General features: G+C 37.6%; 1 protein-coding gene across 1 annotated transcript in view; it reads right to left on the reverse strand.

The window, feature by feature from the left end:
• The window catches only part of fam189a1 (family with sequence similarity 189 member A1), a 128763-nt gene that overhangs the window by 60500 nt on the left and 53654 nt on the right, over positions 1–14609 (reverse strand). The window lies entirely within an intron of this gene.

A 14609-nucleotide genomic window follows, 5' to 3' on the forward strand; every position in this document is an offset into this window, starting at 1 on the left:
TGACCCCAAATGAACCGGAAGTGACCTATTTAGACCGGAAATGACCCCAAATAAACCGGAAGTGACCTCAGCTAAACCGGAAGTGACCTGTTTTAAACCGGAAGTGACCCAAATAAACCGGAAGTGACCCAAACTAGACCGGAAGTGACCCGAATCAAACCGGAAGTGACCTTATTTCAACACTGAGTGGCCCAAATAGCTACATTTGCGCTAACTTTTTCGTTTTTTGTCTGATTTAACCCGTTTCGACATTTTTACCCCAAAAGTGAACCTCCTGAGGCCGTTTTTTTTTTTTGTTCCAAATTTAGAAAGATTTTGGCGCAATTGCTTTTTTTTATTTTCCCATTCATTCTCTATGGGGATTCAACATTTGCTCTAACTTCTACATTTTTTAACTGATTCAACTCGTTCCAACTTTCAACTGTACATCTTTTGCCTACCTATTCCACAACTTCCCACTTACCAAAAATTCCAAATTCGAAATTCAACCAAATTCTCCAAAATTTCGTTTTTCTACTCTAATTTCTACATTTTTCAACCGATTCAACCCATTCCAACTTTCAACTGTTCATCTTTTGCCTACCTATTCCACAACTTCCCACTTACCAAAAATTCCAAACTTTCAAATTTGAAATTCACCACAAATTCTCCAAATATTCTACATTTCTCAAGTAATTCAACACGTTTCAACATCGTTCGGCAGCATTCCCCGAAAAAGTTATTCATACATTTCGCCTTCACACGCAATTTCTCCAGAAATTGCAAAATTCTAGTTATTATTCTCTTTTATTCTCCACACTTTTTTGACACGTTTCATCTTCCACATAATTCATCCGATTCACTCCATTCCACTTTTCACGTATTCCAAATATTCACGCGACGAGCGCTTGTATTTTTCTCGTTCCGAAAATTTTCCGATTCCGCAAAATTCCCAAAATTCCGACAAATTTTTCCCCATTCATTCTTAATGGCACATTCGACATTTCACATTTACGTCGTTCCAATTTGAAATTCACATCATTCAGCACATTCTAATCACATTCGGAAGGATTCTCGACATTCCCAAAATTCCCAAATTCGAAAATTTCACGTTTTCACGTTAAAAATTCCGACAAATTTTCACAAAATTTCGTTTTTCACCTCTAACTTCTACATTTTTCAACCGATTCAACTCGTTCCAACTTTCAACTGTTCATCTTTTGCCTACCTATTCCACAACGTCCCACTTACCAAAAACTTCACATCTTTTATTTTGAAATTCAACCAAAATTCTCTAAAATTTCGTTTTTCTACTCTAATTTCTACATTTTTCAACCGATTCAACCCATTCCAACTTTCAACTGTTCATTATTTTTCTACTGATTCCACAACTTCCCACTTACCAAAAGCTTCACATCTTTTATTTTGAAATTCACACCCAATTCCTTTTCCCTTCTCATTTCTACATTTTTCAACCGATTCAACCCATTCCAACTTTCAACTGTTCATCATTTTTCTACCTATTCCACAACTTCCCACTTACCAAAAACTTCACATCTTTTATTTTGAAATTCACACCCAATTCTCCAATATTTCCGTTTCTCCTTCTCATTTCTACATTTTTCAACCGATTCAACCCATTCCAACTTTCAACTGTTCATCATTTTTCTACCTATTCCACAACTTCCCACTTACCAAAAACTTCACATCTTTTATTTTGAAATTCACACCCAATTCCTTTTTCCCTTCTCATTTCTACATTTTTCAACAGATTCAACCCATTCCAAATTTATTCACTTAATTCACCTTATTCTTCCCACATTCACTCCCATTCACCCCCACTTCCACTATGCTTACACAATTCAACCCTTGACCCCCAATTCCAGTGTGGCGGCCATCTTGGATGACCCTGAAGTGCCACCAATGAACCCAGAATGAACCGGAAGTGGCCCAAATCAAACCGAAAGTGACCCCAAATAGACCGGAAGTGACCTCAGGTAAACCGGAAGTGACCCCAAATCAAACCGGAAGTGACCCCAAATGTACCGGAAGTGACCTTTTTAGACCGGAAATGACCCCTAATAAACCGGAAGTGACCTCAGACGAACCGGAAGTGACCCAAATTAAACCGGAAGTGACCCCAAATAGACCGGAAGTGACCTCAGGTAAACCGGAAGTGACCCCAAATCAAACCGGAAGTGACCCCAAATGTACCGGAAGTGACCTTTTTAGACCGGAAATGACCCCTTATAAACCGGAAGTGACCTCAGACGAACCGGAAGTGACCCAAATTAAACCGGAAGTGACCCAAATAAACCGGAAGTGACCCCAAATAGACCGGAAGTGACCTCTGGTAAACCGGAAGTGACCCCAAATCAAACCGGAAGTGACCCCAAATGTACCGGAAGTGACCTTTTTAGACCGGAAATGACCCCTAATAAACCGGAAGTGACCTCAGACGAACCGGAAGTGACCCAAATTAAACCGGAAGTGACCCAAATAAACCGGAAGTGACCCCAAATAGACCGGAAGTGACCCCAAATAGACCGGAAGTGACCTCTGGTAAACCGGAAGTGACCCCAAATCAAACCGGAAGTGACCCCAAATGAACCGGAAGTGACCCTTTTAGACCGGAAATGACCCCAAATAAACCGGAAGTGACCTCAGCTAAACCGGAAGTGACCTGTTTTAAACCGGAAGTGACCTCAGACGAACCGGAAGTGACCCAAATTAAACCGGAAGTGACCCAAATAAACCGGAAGTGACCCAAACTAGACCGGAAGTGACCCGAATCAAACCGGAAGTGACCTTATTTCAACACTGAGTGGCCCAAATAGCTACATTTGCGCTAACTTTTTCGTTTTTTGTCTGATTTAACCCGTTTCAACTTTCAACTGTACATCTTTTGCCTACCTATTCCACAACTTCCCACTTACCAAAAATTCCAAATTCGAAATTCAACCAAATTCTCCAAAATTTCGTTTTTCTACTCTAATTTCTACATTTTTCAACCGATTCAACCCATTCCAACTTTCAACTGTTCATCTTTTGCCTACCTATTCCACAACTTCCCACTTACCAAATATTCCAAACTTTCAATTTTGAAATTCACCACAAATTCTCCAAATATTCTACATTTCTCAAGTAATTCAACACGTTTCAACATCGTTCGGCAGCATTCCCCGAAAAAGTTATTCATACATTTCGCCTTCACACGCAATTTCTCCAGAAATTGCAAAATTCTAGTTATTATTATTATTCTCTACGTTTCTCCACACTTTTTTGACACGTTTCATCTTCCACATAATTCATCCGATTCACTCCATTCCACTTTTCACGTATTCCAAATATTCACGCGACGAGCGCTTGTATTTTGCTCGTTCCGAAAATTTTCCGATTCCGCAAAATTCCCAAAATTCCGACAAATTTTTCCCCATTCATTCTTAATGGCACATTCGACATTTCACATTTACGTCGTTCCAATTTGAAATTCACATCATTCAGCACATTCTAATCACATTCGGAAGGATTCTCGACATTCCCAAAATTCCCAAATTCGAAAATTTCACGTTTTCACGTTAAAAATTCCGACAAATTTTCACAAAATTTCGTTTTTCACCTCTAACTTCTACATTTTTCAACCGATTCAACTCGTTCCAACTTTCAACTGTTCATCTTTTGCCTACCTATTCCACAACGTCCCACTTACCAAAAACTTCACATCTTTTATTTTGAAATTCAACCAAAATTCTCTAAAATTTCGTTTTTCTACTCTAATTTCTACATTTTTCAACCGATTCAACCCATTCCAACTTTCAACTGTTCATTATTTTTCTACTGATTCCACAACTTCCCACTTACCAAAAGCTTCACATCTTTTATTTTGAAATTCACACCCAATTCCTTTTCCCTTCTCATTTCTACATTTTTCAACCGATTCAACCCATTCCAACTTTCAACTGTTCATCATTTTTCTACCTATTCCACAACTTCCCACTTACCAAAAACTTCACATCTTTTATTTTGAAATTCACACCCAATTCTCCAATATTTCCGTTTCTCCTTCTCATTTCTACATTTTTCAACCGATTCAACCCATTCCAACTTTCAACTGTTCATCATTTTTCTACCTATTCCACAACTTCCCACTTACCAAAAACTTCACATCTTTTATTTTGAAATTCACACCCAATTCCTTTTTCCCTTCTCATTTCTACATTTTTCAACAGATTCAACCCATTCCAAATTTATTCACTTAATTCACCTTATTCTTCCCACATTCACTCCCATTCACCCCCACTTCCACTATGCTTACACAATTCAACCCTTGACCCCCAATTCCAGTGTGGCGGCCATCTTGGATGACCCTGAAGTGCCACCAATGAACCCAGAATGAACCGGAAGTGGCCCAAATCAAACCGAAAGTGACCCCAAATAGACCGGAAGTGACCTCAGGTAAACCGGAAGTGACCCCAAATCAAACCGGAAGTGACCCCAAATGTACCGGAAGTGACCTTTTTAGACCGGAAATGACCCCTAATAAACCGGAAGTGACCTCAGACGAACCGGAAGTGACCCAAATTAAACCGAAAGTGACCCCAAATAGACCGGAAGTGACCTCAGGTAAACCGGAAGTGACCCCAAATCAAACCGGAAGTGACCCCAAACGTACCGGAAGTGACCTTTTTAGACCGGAAATGACCCCTAATAAACAGGAAGTGACCTCAGACGAACCGGAAGTGACCCAAATTAAACCGGAAGTGACCCAAATAAACCGGAAGTGACCCCAAATAGACCGGAAGTGACCTCTGGTAAACCGGAAGTGACCCTAAATCAAACCGGAAGTGACCCCAAATGAACCGGAAGTGACCTTTTTAGACCGGAAGTGACCCCTAATAAACCGGAAGTGACCTCAGACGAACCGGAAGTGACCCAAATTAAACCGGAAGTGACCCAAATAAACCGGAAGTGACCCCAAATAGACCGGAAGTGACCCGAATCAAACCGGAAGTGACCTTATTTCAACACTGAGTGGCCCAAATAGCTACATTTGCGCTAACTTTTTCGTTTTTTGTCTGATTTAACCCGTTTCAACATTTTTACCCCAAAAGTGAATCTCCTGAGGCCGTTTTTTTTGTTTTGTTCCAAATTTAGAAAGATTTTGGCGCAATTGCTTTTTTTTATTTTCCCATTCATTCTCTATGGGGATTCAACATTTGCTCTAACTTCTACATTTTTTAACTGATTCAACCCGTTCCAACTTTCAACTGTACATCTTTTGCCTACCTATTCCACAACTTCCCACTTACCAAAAATTCCAAATTCGAAATTCAACCAAATTCTCCAAAATTTCGTTTTTCTACTCTAATTTCTACATTTTTCAACCGATTCAACCCATTCCAACTTTCAACTGTTCATCTTTTGCCTACCTATTCCACAACTTCCCACTTACCAAATATTCCAAACTTTCAATTTTGAAATTCACCACAAATTCTCCAAATATTCTACATTTCTCAAGTAATTCAACACGTTTCAACATCATTCGGCAGCATTCCCCGAAAAAGTTATTCATACATTTCGCCTTCACACGCAATTTCTCCAGAAATTGCAAAATTCTAGTTATTCTTCTATTTTATTCTCCTCACTTTTTTGTCCCGTTTCATCTTTCACATAATTCATCCGATTCACTCCATTCCACTTTTCACGTATTCCAAATATTCAGGAAAGGGTGGCTTGTATTTTTCTCATTCCGAAAATTTTCCGATTCCGCAAAATTCCCAAAATTCCGACAAATTTTTCCCCATCCATTCTTAATGGTACATTCGACATTTCACAAAATTTCGTTTTTCTACTCTAATTTCTACATTTTTCAACCGATTCAACCCATTCCACATTTATTCCCCTCATTCACCTTATGCTTACCACATTCACTCCCATTCACCCCCACTTCCACTATGCTTCCCACATTCACTCCCATTCACCCCCACTTCCACTACGCTTACACATTCAACCCTTGACCCCCAATTCCAGTGTGGAGGCCATCTTGGATTGACCCTCAAGTGCCCCCAATGAACCCAAAATGAACCGGAAGTGCCCCAAATCAAACCCAAAGTGACCCCAAATAGACCGGAAGTGACCTCAGGTAAACCGGAAGTGATCCCAAATCAAACCGGAAGTGACCCCAAATGTACCAGAAGTGACCTTTTTAGACCGGAAATGACCCCTAATAAACCGGAAGTGACCTCAGACGAACCGGAAGTGACCCAAACTAAACCGGAAGTGACCCAAATAAACCGGAAGTTACCCCAAATAGACCGGAAGTGACCTCTGGTAAACCGGAAGTGACCCCAAATCAAACCGGAAGTGACCCCAAATGAACCGGAAGTGACCTTTTTAGACCAGAAATGACCCCAAATAAACCGGAAGTGACCTCAGCTAAACCGGAAGTGACCTGTTTTAAACCGGAAGTGACCCAAATAAACCGGAAGTGACCCAAACTAGACCGGAAGTGACCCGAATCAAGCCGGAAGTGACCTTATTTCAACACTAAGTGCCCCAAATAGCTACATTTGCGCTAACGTCTTCGTTTTTTGTCCGATTTAACCCGTTTCAACATTTTTACCCCAAAAGTGAACCTCCTGAGGCCGTTTTTTTTGGTTTTGTTCCAAATTTAGAAAGATTTTGGCGCAATTGCTTTTTTTTATTTTCCCATTCATTCTCTATGGGGATTCAACATTTGCTTTAACTTCTACATTTTTTAACTTATTCAACCCGTTCCAACTTTCAACGGAACATCTTTTGCCTACCTATTCCACAACTTCCCACTTACCAAAAATTCCAAATTTGAAATTCAACCAAATTCTCCAAAATTTCGTTTTTCTACTCTAATTTCTACATTTTTCAACCGATTCAACCCATTCCAACTTTCAACTCTTCATCTTTTGCCTACCTATTCCACAACTTCCCACTTACCAAATATTCTAAACTTTCATTTTGAAATTCACCACAAATTCTCCAAATATTCTACATTTCTCAAGTAATTCAACACGTTTCAACATCGTTCGGCAGCATTCCCCGAAAAAGTTATTCATACATTTCGCCTTCACACGCAATTTCTCCAGAAATTGCAAAATTCTAGTTATTATTCTCTTTTATTCTCCACACTTTTTTGACACGTTTCATCTTCCACATAATTCATCCGATTCACTCCATTCCACTTTTCACGTATTCCAAATATTCACGCGACGAGCGCTTGTATTTTTCTCGTTCCGAAAATTTTCCGATTCCGCAAAATTCCCAAAATTCCGACAAATTTTTCCCCATTCATTCTTAATGGCACATTCGACATTTCACATTTACGTCGTTCCAATTTGAAATTCACATCATTCAGCACATTCTAATCACATTCGGAAGGATTCTCGACATTCCCAAAATTCCCAAATTCGAAAATTTCACGTTTTCACGTTAAAAATTCCGACAAATTTTCACAAAATTTCGTTTTTCACCTCTAACTTCTACATTTTTCAACCGATTCAACTCGTTCCAACTTTCAACTGTTCATCTTTTGCCTACCTATTCGACAACGTCCCACTTACCAAAAACTTCACATCTTTTATTTTGAAATTCAACCAAAATTCTCTAAAATTTCGTTTTTCTACTCTAATTTCTACATTTTTCAACCGATTCAACCCATTCCAACTTTCAACTGTTCATTATTTTTCTACTGATTCCACAACTTCCCACTTACCAAAAGCTTCACATCTTTTATTTTGAAATTCACACCCAATTCCTTTTCCCTTCTCATTTCTACATTTTTCAACCGATTCAACCCATTCCAACTTTCAACTGTTCATCATTTTTCTACCTATTCCACAACTTCCCACTTACCAAAAACTTCACATCTTTTATTTTGAAATTCACACCCAATTTCCTTTTCCCTTCTCATTTCTACATTTTTCAACCGATTCAACCCATTCCAACTTTCAACTGTTCATTATTTTTCTACCGATTCCACAACTTCCCACTTACCAAAAGCTTCACATCTTTTATTTTGAAATTCACACCCAATTCCTTTTCCCTTCTCATTTCTACATTTTTCAACCGATTCAACCCATTCCAACTTTCAACTGTTCATCATTTTTCTACCTATTCCACAACTTCCCACTTACCAAAAACTTCACATCTTTTATTTTGAAATTCACACCCAATTTCCTTTTCCCTTCTCATTTCTACATTTTTCAACCGATTCAACCCATTCCAACTTTCAACTGTTCATCATTTTTCTACCTATTCCACAACTTCCCACTTACCAAAAACTTCACATCTTTTATTTTGAAATTCAAACAAAATTCTCTCAAATTCCGTTTTTGTACTCTAATTTCTACATTTTTCAACCGATTCAACCCATTCCAACTTTCAACTGTTCATCATTTTTCTACCTATTCCACAACTTCCCAAATACTTCACATCTTTTATTTTGAAATTCACACCCAATTCCTTTTTCCCTTCTCACTTCTACATTTTTCAACCGATTCAACCCATTCCAACTTTCAACTGTTCATCATTTTTCTACCTATTCCACAACTTCCCACTTACCAAAAACTTCACATCTTTTATTTTGAAATTCACACCCACTTCCCTTTTCCCTTCTCATTTCTACATTTTTCAACCGATTCAACCCATTCCAACTTTCAACTGTTCATCATTTTTCTACCTATTCCACAACTTCCCACTTACCAAAAAATTCACATCTTTTATTTTGAAATTCACACTCAATTCCCTTTTCCCTTCTCATTTCTACATTTTTCAACCGATTCAACCCATTCCAACTTTCAACTGTTCATCATTTTTCTACCTATTCCACAACTTCCCACTTACCAAAAACTTCACATCTTTTATTTTGAAATTCAACCCCAATTCCCTTTTCCCTTCTCATTTCTACATTTTTCAACTGATTCAACCCATTCCAACTTTCAACTGTTCATCATTTTTCTACCTATTCCACAACTTCCCACTCCAAATATTCTACATTTCTCAAGTAATTCAACACGTTTCAACATCGTTCGGCAGCATTCCCCGAAGAAGTTATTCATACATTTCGCCTTCACACGCAATTTCTCCAGAAATTGCAAAATTCTAGTTGTGTGAAGGCGAAGGCCTTCACACATATGTTATTCTACTCCATTTACTTTATTGTGTGAAGGCGAAGGCCTTCACACTTATGTTATTCTACTCCATTCACTTTATTATTATTATTGTGTGAAGGCGAAGGCCTTCACACATATGTTATTCTACACCATTCTCTATTATTATTATTATTATTCTCTACGTTTCTCCACACTTTTTTGACACGTTTCATCTTCCACATAATTCATCCGATTCACTCCATTCCACTTTTCACGTATTCCAAATATTCACGCGACGAGCGCTTGTATTTTGCTCGTTCCGAAAATTTTCCGATTCCGCAAAATTCCCAAAATTCCGACAAATTTTTCCCCATTCATTCTTAATGGCACATTCGACATTTCACATTTACGTCGTTCCAATTTGAAATTCACATCATTCAGCACATTCTAATCACATTCGGAAGGATTCTCGACATTCCCAAAATTCCCAAATTCGAAAATTTCACGTTTTCACGTTAAAAATTCCGACAAATTTTCACAAAATTTCGTTTTTCACCTCTAACTTCTACATTTTTCAACCGATTCAACTCGTTCCAACTTTCAACTGTTCATCTTTTGCCTACCTATTCCACAACGTCCCACTTACCAAAAACTTCACATCTTTTATTTTGAAATTCAACCAAAATTCTCTAAAATTTCGTTTTTCTACTCTAATTTCTACATTTTTCAACCGATTCAACCCATTCCAACTTTCAACTGTTCATTATTTTTCTACTGATTCCACAACTTCCCACTTACCAAAAGCTTCACATCTTTTATTTTGAAATTCACACCCAATTCCTTTTCCCTTCTCATTTCTACATTTTTCAACCGATTCAACCCATTCCAACTTTCAACTGTTCATCATTTTTCTACCTATTCCACAACTTCCCACTTACCAAAAACTTCACATCTTTTATTTTGAAATTCACACCCAATTTCCTTTTCCCTTCTCATTTCTACATTTTTCAACCGATTCAACCCATTCCAACTTTCAACTGTTCACTATTTTTCTACCGATTCCACAACTTCCCACTTACCAAAAGCTTCACGTCTTTTATTTTGAAATTCACACCCAATTCCTTTTCCCTTCTCATTTCTACATTTTTCAACCGATTCAACCCATTCCAACTTTCAACTGTTCATCATTTTTCTACCTATTCCACAACTTCCCACTTACCAAAAACTTCACATCTTTTATTTTGAAATTCACACCCAATTTCCTTTCCCCTTCTCATTTCTACATTTTTCAACCGATTCAACCCATTCCAACTTTCAACTGTTCATTATTTTTCTACCGATTCCACAACTTCCCACTTACCAAAAGCTTCACGTCTTTTATTTTGAAATTCACACCCAATTCCTTTTCCCTTCTCATTTCTACATTTTTCAACCGATTCAACCCATTCCAACTTTCAACTGTTCATCATTTTTCTACCTATTCCACAACTTCCCACTTACCAAAAACTTCACATCTTTTATTTTGAAATTCACACCCAATTTCCTTTTCCCTTCTCATTTCTACATTTTTCAACCGATTCAACCCATTCCAACTTTCAACTGTTCATCATTTTTCTACCTATTCCACAACTTCCCACTTACCAAAAACTTCACATCTTTTATTTTGAAATTCAACCAAAATTCTCTCAAATTCCGTTTTTGTACTCTAATTTCTACATTTTTCAACCGATTCAACCCATTCCAACTTTCAACTGTTCATCATTTTTCTACCTATTCCACAACTTCCCAAATACTTCACATCTTTTATTTTGAAATTCACACCCAATTCCCTTTTCCCTTCTCATTTCTACATTTTTCAACCGATTCAACCCATTCCAACTTTCAACTGTTCATCATTTTTCTACCTATTCCACAACTTCCCACTTACCAAAAACTTCACATCTTTTATTTTGAAATTCACACTCAATTCCCTTTTCCCTTCTCCTTTCTACATTTTTCAACCGATTCAACCCATTCCAACTTTCAACTGTTCATCATTTTTCTACCTATTCCACAACTTCCCACTTACCAAAAACTTCACATCTTTTATTTTGAAATTCACACCCAATTCCCTTTTCCCTTCTCATTTCTACATTTTTCAACCGATTCAACCCATTCCAACTTTCAACTGTTCATCATTTTTCGACCTATTCCACAACTTCCCAAAACCTTCACATCTTTTATTTTGAAATTCACACCCAATTCCTTTTTCCCTTCTCATTTCTACATTTTTCAACCGATTCAACCCATTCCAACTTTCAACTGTTCATCATTTTTCAACCTATTCCACAACTTCCCACTTACCAAAAACTTCACATCTTTTATTTTGAAATTCGCCACAAATTCTCCAAATATTCTACATTTCTCAAGTAATTCAACACGTTTCAACATCGTTCGGCAGCATTCCCCGAAAAAGTTATTCATACATTTCGCCTTCACACGCAATTTCTCCAGAAATTGCAAAATTCTAGTTATTATTATTCTTCTATTTTATTCTCCACACTTTTTTGACACGTTTCATCTTCCACATAATTCATCCGATTCACTCCATTCCACTTTTCACGTATTCCAAATATTCACGACATGAGCGCTTATATTTTTCTCGTTCCGAAAATTTTCCGATTCCGCAAAATTCCCAAAATTCCGACAAATTTTTCCCCATTCATTCTTAATGGCACATTCGACATTTCACATTTACGTCGTTCCAATTTGAAATTCACATCATTCAGCACATTCTAATCACATTCGGAAGGATTCTCGACATTCCCAAAATTCCCAAATTCGAAAATTTCTCGTTTTCACGTTAAAAATTCCGACAAATTTTCACAAAATTTCGTTTTTCACCTCTAACTTCTACATTTTTCAACCGATTCAACTCGTTCCAACTTTCAACTGTTCATCTTTTGCCTACCTATTCCACAACGTCCCACTTACCAAAAACTTCACATCTTTTATTTTGAAATTCAACCAAAATTCTCTAAAATTTCGTTTTTCTACTCTAATTTCTACATTTTTCAACCGATTCAACCCATTCCAACTTTCAACTGTTCATCATTTTTCTACCGATTCCACAACTTCCCACTTACCAAAAGCTTCACATCTTTTATTTTGAAATTCACACCCAATTCCTTTTCCCTTCTCATTTCTACATTTTTCAACCGATTCAACCCATTCCAACTTTCAACTGTTCATCATTATTCTACCTATTCCACAACTTCCCACTTACCAAAAGCTTCACATCTTTTATTTTGAAATTCACACCCAATTCCTTTTCCCTTCTCATTTCTACATTTTTCAACCGATTCAACCCATTCCAACTTTCAACTGTTCATCATTATTCTACCTATTCCACAACTTCCCACTTACCAAAAACTTCACATCTTTTATTTTGAAATTCACACCCAATTTCCTTTTCCCTTCTCATTTCTACATTTTTCAACCGATTCAACCCATTCCAACTTTCAACTGTTCATCATTTTTCTACCTATTCCACAACTTCCCACTTACCAAAAACTTCACATATTTTATTTTGAAATTCAACCAAAATTCTCTCAAATTCCGTTTTTGTACTCTAATTTCTACATTTTTCAACCGATTCAACCCATTCCAACTTTCAACTGTTCATCATTTTTCTACCTATTCCACAACTTCCCAAATACTTCACATCTTTTATTTTGAAATTTACACCCAATTCCTTTTTCCCTTCTCATTTCTACATTTTTCAACCGATTCAACCCATTCCAATTTTCAACTGTTCATCTTTTGCCTACCTATTCCACAACTTCCCACTTACCAAAAATTCCACATTTTCAAATTTGAAATTCAACCAAATTCTCAAAAATTCAGTTTTTCAACTCTCATTTCTACATTTTTCGACCGATTCAACCCATTCCAAATTTATTCACCTTATGCTTCCCACATTCACTCCCATTCACCCCCACTTCCACTACGCTTACACATTCAACCCTTGACCCCCAATTCCAGTGTGGTGGCCATCTTGGATGACCCTCAAGTGCCCCCAATGAACCCAAAATGAACCGGAAGTGCCCCAAATCAAACCGAAAGTGACCCCAAATAGACCGGAAGTGACCTCAGGTAAACCGGAAGTGACCCCAAATCAAACCGGAAGTGACCCCAAATGTACCGGAAGTGACCTTTTTAGACCGGAAATGACCCCTGATAAACCGGAAGTGACCTCAGACGAACCGGAAGTGAACCAAATTAAACCGGAAGTGACCCAAATAAACCGGAAGTGACCCCAAATAGACCGGAAGTGACCCCAAATAGACCGGAAGTGACCTCAGGCAAACCGGAAGTGACCCCAAATGTACCGGAAGTGACCTTTTTAGACCGGAAATGACCCCTAATAAACCGGAAGTGACCTCAGATGAACCGGAAGTGACCCAAATTAAACCGGAAGTGACCCAAATAAACCGGAAGTGACCCAAATTAGACCGGAAATGACCCGAATCAAACCGGAAGTGACCTTATTTCAACACTAAGTGCCCCAAATAGCTACATTTGCGCTAACTTTTTCGTTTTTTGTCCGATTTAACCCGTTTCAACATTTTTACCCCAAAAGTGAACCTCTTGAGGCCGTTTTTTTTGTTTTGTTCCAAATTTAGAAAGATTTTGGCGCAATTGCTTTTTTTTATTTTCCCATTCATTCTCTATGGGGATTCAACATTTGCTCTAACTTCTACATTTTTTAACTGATTCAACCCATTCCAACTTTCAACTGTACACTTTTTGCCTACCTATTCCACAACTTCCCACTTACCAAAAATTCCAAATTCAACCAAATTCTCCAAAATTTCGTTTTTCTACTCTAATTTCTACATTTTTCAACTGATTCAACCCATTCCAACTTTCAACTGTTCATCTTTTGCCTACCTATTCCACAACTTCCCACTTACCAAATATTCCAAACTTTCAATTTTGAAATTCACCACAAATTCTCCAAATATTCTACATTTCTCAAGTAATTCAACACGTTTCAAAATCGTTCGGCAGCATTCCCCGAAAAAGTTATTCATACATTTCGCCTTCACACGCAATTTCTCCAGAAATTGCAAAATTCTAGTTATTATATTTTATTCTCCTCACTTTTTTGTCCCGCTTCTTCTTTCACAAAATTCACCCGATTCACTCCATTCCACTTTTCACGTATTCCAAATATTCAGGAAAGGGTGGCTTGTATTTTTCTCATTCCGAACATTTTCCGATTCCGCAAAATTCCCCAAATTCCGACAAATTTTTCCCCATTCATTCTTAATGGCACATTCGACATTTCACGTTTACGTCGTTCCAATTTGAAATTCACATCATTCAGCACATTCTAATCACATTCGGAAGGATTCTCGACATTCCCAAAATTCCCAAATTCAAAAATTTCACGTTTTCACGTTAAAAATTCCGACAAATTTTCACAAAATTTCGTTTTTCAGCTCTAACTTCTACATTTTT

This window comes from Syngnathus typhle, linkage group LG4 (assembly GCF_033458585.1).
Source record: "Syngnathus typhle isolate RoL2023-S1 ecotype Sweden linkage group LG4, RoL_Styp_1.0, whole genome shotgun sequence".
NCBI lineage: Eukaryota > Metazoa > Chordata > Actinopteri > Syngnathiformes > Syngnathidae > Syngnathus > Syngnathus typhle.